General features: G+C 35.6%; 1 long non-coding RNA gene across 1 annotated transcript; it reads left to right on the plus strand.

The window, feature by feature from the left end:
- The first annotated feature begins 5,890 nt into the window (after positions 1-5,890).
- Positions 5,891-6,861, plus strand: LOC124204154. Its single transcript, XR_006878764.1, has 2 exons — positions 5,891-6,379; positions 6,451-6,861. It is a non-coding gene; the product is annotated as an uncharacterized LOC124204154 (long non-coding RNA).
- Positions 6,862-7,990: the final 1,129 nt, after the last annotated feature.

A 7,990-nucleotide genomic window follows, 5' to 3' on the forward strand; every position in this document is an offset into this window, starting at 1 on the left:
CTTAAACGGATTGGTGATCAGCGTAGATACATTTTGACCTTTGTTTAAAACTAAAAAAGCAATAGATAAGCGTAATGGAATAAATCCCTATTTTTACAAATGCGTGAACATCCAGGCTCCTCGTCCCCTGACAAAACTATTTCACTTTCAGTTTGGCCATCTTAAAAATTAAAGAAATTTACATAAATGTAATTTGAATTCAATCACAAGAAATATACAGAAAATCGGTCTTACTCGTATTTTTCAACTATAATTTTTCTTTCTTACCCACTTCTTTTTCTCTTCGACCCTATTTCTTTGTTCTTCCATGTTGAGGAAATTTTGATACGCCTTAGCATTAATATCAGCTTTGTATTTGGAATCTGAAATAAAGATACACACGTGCGTAACACGCGAAGAGAACAATTAAATCACTGCAAAGATAGTTAGAAGATTGAGATTACTTTACCATTCTCATGTTGGGTTTCCATCTCCCCAACACTCGAAGATATACGATGCCACCACAAGAAAATAATATTTCAAAACGCTGGATCCATTCCCAAAAACTTGATTATCAGACATGATTCTCTTTCACCATCTCCCGTTAACACATGTTACAGACTAAAGAAAAAAAACACACTTTAACCCTGAAAAGGTTTTAGTTCCCCAACGTCAAAATTCAATATTTTGCTTTATGATCTACCTAACTTTCTATCCCCAACTACTCAACAGATTTTTTTTTGTTTTCTTTCAAACAATACATTTAACGCGCTTTGCATCCTCTCTGTCGTCTGCTACAGCATACACAAAACTCAGTCTAGATCCATTTTTCCCCTTGATCAAGTTGAGGGCTTAGAAACTGGATACGCCCCATAACTACAAAAATCTCATTAGTTTACGGTATTTATTGTATTATTATTATTTAATAATCAATTTTATCTAATTTAATTTTGTTCGTGCGTTATGTTACAATTCATAAACTGTGCTATTACTATTCCTTAACTAAATTGCTTTCACGCCAACTGAATGAAAATATTTTCTTTCAACAAGTTTTGTGTGTTGGTGTAGAACATTGGTGTATGTCAATGAATCAAATCTTCTAGTCACTCGGCACAGGGAAACCTTTAAGTGTGAAGAAAAATTACAAGTAAATATAGAATATAAAATATTTAGAAGGTAATAATCACTTGTCTAAAATTGTACCAACAGCCTCGGGCAATTTTTTTCCGGGAAAGCGGCAGCCATCACTTTCACAATTGAAATGTAGTCAGATCATGTTAGATGCTCCTTCCCCAGTTTTTTTTATACTTCTATAACCCTATAACCCTGGAAAAGACTAAGCTAAAAGGATTGGGTCTTTTCAGTCATGATTGCATAGACGAACGGGAACCTATATCAAAATTATAAATTAAAAATAGCTTTTCACTCATGGGTGAGGAGGCTAACACGTTCAGTTTTGAGAGCGACCTGAAGCTGTTTGGTAAAAGAGAAACAAACAGACTGGAGGTCGCGACTCCACCACCAACACACACACCAACACAGAGAAAAGTCCAACAACCGAGAAACATGCTCCCCCCTTTTGCATGCCTCTGTCAACGTCGTCTCGTCCCCAATGACTATTGTTGTCAAGCGTCGGGGAATCGTCAACTTCCCAGGATCAGAATCGACTGCAAATATCTGTTCTGGGAACCAATCAATTGCTACGTTATAGAAACGTGACAATATCTATAAGAAAAACCGCGAATAGTGAATAGTTGCGCAAACAAAAAATGAAGAGTGGCAATTGTAACATCTCAGGCCAACTCTTCCAAACTATGCAAAATAGGGAGAATACCAAGGGAGATGAAGAAGATTGTCGTACCCGTATCAGGTGAAACTCTTCCGTAAAAAAAATTAATTGCCATTGTTGGTCATACTATGTTAAAGAAATGAAATGAAATACACCCTGTCTAAAATACAATAAACTAAAATGAGTGTAAAAAATTTGCCAAGGCGTGCTTACTTGTAATATTGGTTGTTGATTAAATAAGATTCAGCTTCGTCAATGGACCCGGGAACAGCCGTTTGATTCGAGCTTCTAGCGTGCTGCATTTTGCGCTGTTTGTTCGCATCATTATCTATAAACGCTGGATGTCTTCAAATGATGACAATGGGAAAAAAAATCAATTTTAATGGATCAAAAAAATTAGAAGGTTACACATATTTTATGAGCCTCGAAAATCGAACGCATTGATTGTCTGGTATCTCGAGATAGAATCATCATTTCATTGACAGCGGCAATTTTCTCCATTTTATCTCTTTTTTAGTGTGGCCGTAATGTCCATTAGTCATTAAGTATGTTCCGTTCTACCATAACAATTGCATTTTTTGGAAAATCGATAGAAACTATATCTTCGTTCAAAAATTATGACATATACGACAATTAAACACAAAAGGTATTGCGTGTAATTTAAAATCAACGTACAACTCATTAGGACTGTTTTTCTGCCAAACATGATTGTGTTCACACACAATTTTGTGTAACAAAAAATATCCGAAACACTCACCAAGAACTCGTCGACACTCAATAACTGCATTATTTTGGAGGTCTGCCACCGTAACTGACCATGAGGTAAACTCTTCAAGGAACTCTCAATTGAACTAAAAACCTTTTGACAGACGGAAATAGTTTAAGCTCTAAAATCCAATGTCAAGCCCCATGGGGGGGGGGGGTGTTTTTTAATGTAAATAACCTGATTAAAACCTCCTCTTTTAAAACAGAAAGTCGAAATAAATTAAAGAAAAGAGTTCAAATGATGAAGTTTAGTAATTTTAACTAACTAATGTTTAGCTGCAATCCTTTTTTGTTGCTGTTTACAGCTTGAAAAATGGATTCAAACAAATCCAAAAAGCCGATTGCGCCATTCACTTTTCGCTAAATTTTGCATAAAATTGTCTACATTACCATGCCCTCCGACGCCTACTCGCGATTTCAGCAATAAAAAAATGCTCTGGTTGAGAGCATTATCATGTTTTCAACCTATGTTTCCCTGAGCACATTAACTTGTGTACAATTAATTTTGTTAGGTTTTCAACGAACTTTCATTTAGAATTTTGCAAATGTAGCAGTAAAATTTTTGTATGATTTATTTTCAATAACATGGTGCATAGTTGTTTTTCTTAAATGTGTTACTTGTCTTCCCTTTTTGGTAACCTCTCTCTTATATATAAGTATAACGAACAGATCAAGCTATAGGGAAGACATTTTCCTTTATATTTGCATTTATGCATATTTTGGAAATTTTATCGAAATAATTCATGTTATCCAATAACAATTAAATTAATAAATCATTGCGTGATTATCTAAAAAATTTCATCATAATAACGAAGGCCGTTTCCATATATCCTGACAGTGCTGGAGAAGACGAAACTAGAAAGAAGAGGAGGACCAGATAGATGGACCTTGGGAATAATGAGGGGGCTTATTTGCCATTTTTCAAACAGCAAAAGCAAATAACAACGACAATACTTTTGGTAATGCTGATCAAAGACGAAATGACTTGAACAATATGGTTGTTGTCGTGATCTTAGAGAAAACTATAACAAGAAGCTATAAATAGAATTTAGCGATACTTAAGTGTATATTTTCATGACGACACATTTCACACGATAACGCCGTTACAGTTACACAAGGCAACTATTAATTTTCTCTGCTCGGCTTTTGGTCTTTCACCAGTTGGCGCATCAGCTTTACCTTCTCATCTCCTTGAGCTTGAATTCCTTTAAGAACGTCTAAGAATCTGTTATATAATGATGATAGCTTGGCCTCCGCAATCATCATCATCTGAATAGTTTCTCCATTAGAAATCTTTTTTCTTTTTGGAGCAGGAAGCTCATATTCATCGTCTATTTCACCCTCGACTTCATGATGGTCATAAAATTTACAAATAAATCTTTAAGTCCCATTTTACATGAAATTTACCAATAAATCTTACTGCTCATCTTGGAATATAGTTAAATCCAGCAGCTTCAATTTCTGCAATGTTTTGTGGATTAACGGCCACGTCGTGGCGCAGAAGTTTATCCATAGTATCAAAGTAAGGCCACGATGGAGGTCCTCCTCTTCCTGTTTTGCCATTTCTTTTCTTAATGTTCTTGTACTGTGCTTTCATGTTTTTCAAATTTTATTTCGAAAATGCGACCAGGTTCAATCCTCGTCAGTATTGACGTTTTTTTTAGTTATGTCATGTCATGTTTTAACTGAAATTTTTGTTCAACTATTTCTGCTCTCCGTTTCCTCAAACATGGCTGACACTTTCTAATGGAACAATTTTTTAACATCAACCGGCAGCATCCAAGCACCAAGCAAGCATCCAGATAGACAGAAAATTAGAAATAGTTTCATTCTAGGTTGATTTAAAATAATTTCGTTTGTAATAACTAAATTACTTATTGACATTCCGGTAAATGTATATAATTTAAAAAAAACTTTACTCCCCTTTTTTAAAAAATGAAATCATACATTTCTTTTAAATTCAAGAAAGAAACATAACAAATCAGTTTTAATTGATCTACAAAGCAACCAATAGCAGTTAAATTAGAGGAATGTAAAAATTGCATTTGCTGAGTTAGCCGGTGGGTCATTCCACGCCCATCCAACAAATTGTTGGCGCGCGTAAAATTCCGATTTGGTTCAAATTTGGACCATATATTCATAAACACGAAAAAAAACTACCGAGTAAAAAAAATTATCTTGAACGTTTATTTAGTTATAGTCGTTTCAAAATTGTGTTTTTTTTATTTTGCCGTATGGCCCCGCTCAATAAAAAAAAATAATTTTTATTATTTTGCGTCCTTGTTTTATTTTTGAGAACGAGACCATAACAAATCGATAGAGAATTTAATTTTCTATTGAAAACGTTGTAAATTTTTATCAAAAATCAATTAAAAATTAACCGTAATGTACATTTTAACATTTAAAAGTTGGGCATCTTTAAATGCAAATAGAGAAAAGGGCTATCTCGATCAAAATAAAATGTATCCCAACATATAGAGCGGGTTTCGAAGTTTAACATGTATTTTTTTTTACCTTGGGATACGTAGCTTCAGACTTACCACGCGATTTTTTTTGCCGATAATCGGCTGCTAGCGATAATCGCTGAAAAATAATCGGCGATTAAATTTCTGTGGGAAAAATTTGATATTCCTTCAATTTTTGTCGATTATTTTTCCGATTGTTTTTAACCTCCAACTAGCGCTAAAAAATAAACTTTTTGGTGATAATTTGACGAACAATATACACGCTAAGTGGCTACTATTTCAATGTTGAATTTATCATCCTTGGGTATAACACTTATGAGACATCAAAAACTTTTATAAAACACGCATTTCTTTTAGTCATTTCCAATAGGTAAATGGTCGAATAAGACATGTAATGAAAAAAAAGAAACTGCGCGAGATTTACATATCCGCCTTAAAGATTGTGTATTTGTAAGCCAATAAATGGAAATAACCATCAACTAAAGTCTATCATTTTTTATGATGAGGAAGATCCAAATTTCTTTAAAGCTTTTAAACACGCGCATTAGCTTTAAAGCTAATTCGTCTAGAATTATCATTGAAATTTCAAGGAAATAGGATGTGAAAATCCCCTTTGGATTTTTTGCATACTGGCAACTCTTAAATATGTGCTTAGTTTGTTTGTGTTAAGTGATGCGTAGAAATGTCCGGTAGAGGGCCGCCAAAGACGAAGATAGAAGATCTCATTCCGACTAGCACCGGCATCTAGAGAGGTTCTCTTTTGTGGCCGCGCATATCAAAATACATAATTACAGTAAACATACCAAAGGCATGTTCTTTTGATATATTGGGCGTTAAAGGCGGCACAGCATTGTAATTAAATTGACCATAAAACACGTATGAACTGTAATTTAATTAATCTTTAAATAAAAAAAACTTTAAAAATTAAAAATTAAAATATTTATTAAAATTTATTTTCTTGTGAATTCTTGGTTAGGGATATGTCAATGTGCGGACATATCCCATACTTTTTGCCTTCCATAATCTCTTTGATTTGGACCAGAATTGTGTCTTGCTGCATGAGCAGCTGCTGCTGCTGCATGAGCATCTGCTCCATATTTATTGTTGTTTGTGGTGGAGCTGACAAAGGGGAAGATGTGGTGGAGACAGGGGAGGCAGAGGTTGCTGCATGCAATGAAAAAACAGCAAAATATTTAAAAATGATGGCATCCTTGCTTTTAACTGAAACTTACCATTGTGGTCACGCCACCAATACTTTTTCACAAGGGGCCAGATGAAATATTTTATGGCTATCATCAGTAAGAGGCCGAAAGTGCCTTGCAAGAATGGTATTTCTTATTTTTTTTCAAAACGTCGGCCACATCAGCAGAAAACTTATCAGGTATCTTCAATCCATTTCGGTTCACCTTAAGAAAAATCACACATAAAAATTTATTATTTTCCTTACAAAAGAAATACGTGTCTTACCTTTCCCAAAGTAGTTTGGGTTGCCACATCGTATTAGTAAACTACAACATGGAAGAAAATAAGGAAAGGGGACTATGGTAAGTGAAATTGATGTCATTTTAAAGAAATCCATTGAAATTTTTGCTTTCAAAATCAGGTACAATGGCAAGTTAACTAAAGTGGATCTTCAGTCCCGAACCAAAAGAAAGATTACTTAGACGCTCATGCAAGATTATTTCGATTATGAAAAATGAACTGCCATATGTGAGATGAAATATAATGAGATGAAATGAATGAATTATGAATGAATGAAATATACAACAACAACAAACAAATACTTTTCAAAATTTTTATTTAGATAAGGAACCTCGATTGCAATCCACCTTCAAGAAAATACACACGGAATGTTTGAACATTGATATCATCTTGCATCTCAGTCGTGTGATGGCCCCATCATTGGGGACTGGCTCCCGGGCAGATCTTGCTCTTCCTCAATTTTTCTGGCTAATTGAGATAGCACCACCTGCACTTCTTTCTGTAAATAATCAACACGATAAATTAAAATGTTTTTTGGGCAATGAAGGGGGATTGGGTAAGGTGATAACTTACCACAGTCAGTGACACCTGCTTGCCTCCTGAAAGCTTGTCTTCTTGAATTTAAATTTTGATCTCTCCTCGTGCTCACACCAACACCTGGCTCTCTTTTGCCCACCAGCTTCGTCAGAAGAGTTTCCCATTTCGAGATCATCCTGCGGTTTCTTTGCAGGTTACTTGAACCCTGCATGAGAAAAAAGATTTGGAAAAAAAATTTTTAAATTTTTTAAAATTTAGGGCACAAATAAGGATACTTACTCTTTGGTTTTGGCCAATCCCATTTTTCACGCAGGACATACTGCAACGGGGGCCAAATTACAGATTTTGCCACAGCAACAGCAGCCAAACCCAGAATGCCTTCCCCAGAATGCCTCCAGTTCTGAATCCATTGCTGTTAAAATTGCTGTTAAAAAACGAGTGCGACTGATGGGAAGGAGTAACGTCAACGTGGTCGGTGAGAGAAAGAGAAAGAAGCGGGAAGACGAATGAACAGTCCAAGATTTTACTTTTAGCCTGCGACGTTTTCAGATATGGCAAAGTGATCTATTTGATAAAGAACATTTCTTATTTTATATTTCGGTCAAATGGAAGGGTCATGGACGTTCAGGCCCCGGCGTTCAGGCCCCTGCTTTCAGGCCCACTTTTAAAGTGGGCCTGAACGTCTAGCTGTTGGGCCTGAACGTCCAAAATTTTAAATATTTATTTTTCAGGACAGTGGCGCTAGTAAGCCTGTTTCCGGCATGTTTACTTGCAATTCGGTAGGGCGTACACGCAGCTCTACTGTATCTTCACGAACAGGAATAGGGAGATCACACCGTAAACTCCACTCACCAGCAACAAGCTGGCTGTCTGATGGAGTGATGACAGGGGATGGAGTGATGACAGGGGTAATGACGATGTTGACGACATTGACAGCCATATCCGGCCAATCATCGAATTGAATCATGGAAGT

Source organism: Daphnia pulex, chromosome 10 (genome assembly GCF_021134715.1).
Source record: "Daphnia pulex isolate KAP4 chromosome 10, ASM2113471v1".
NCBI lineage: Eukaryota > Metazoa > Arthropoda > Branchiopoda > Diplostraca > Daphniidae > Daphnia > Daphnia pulex.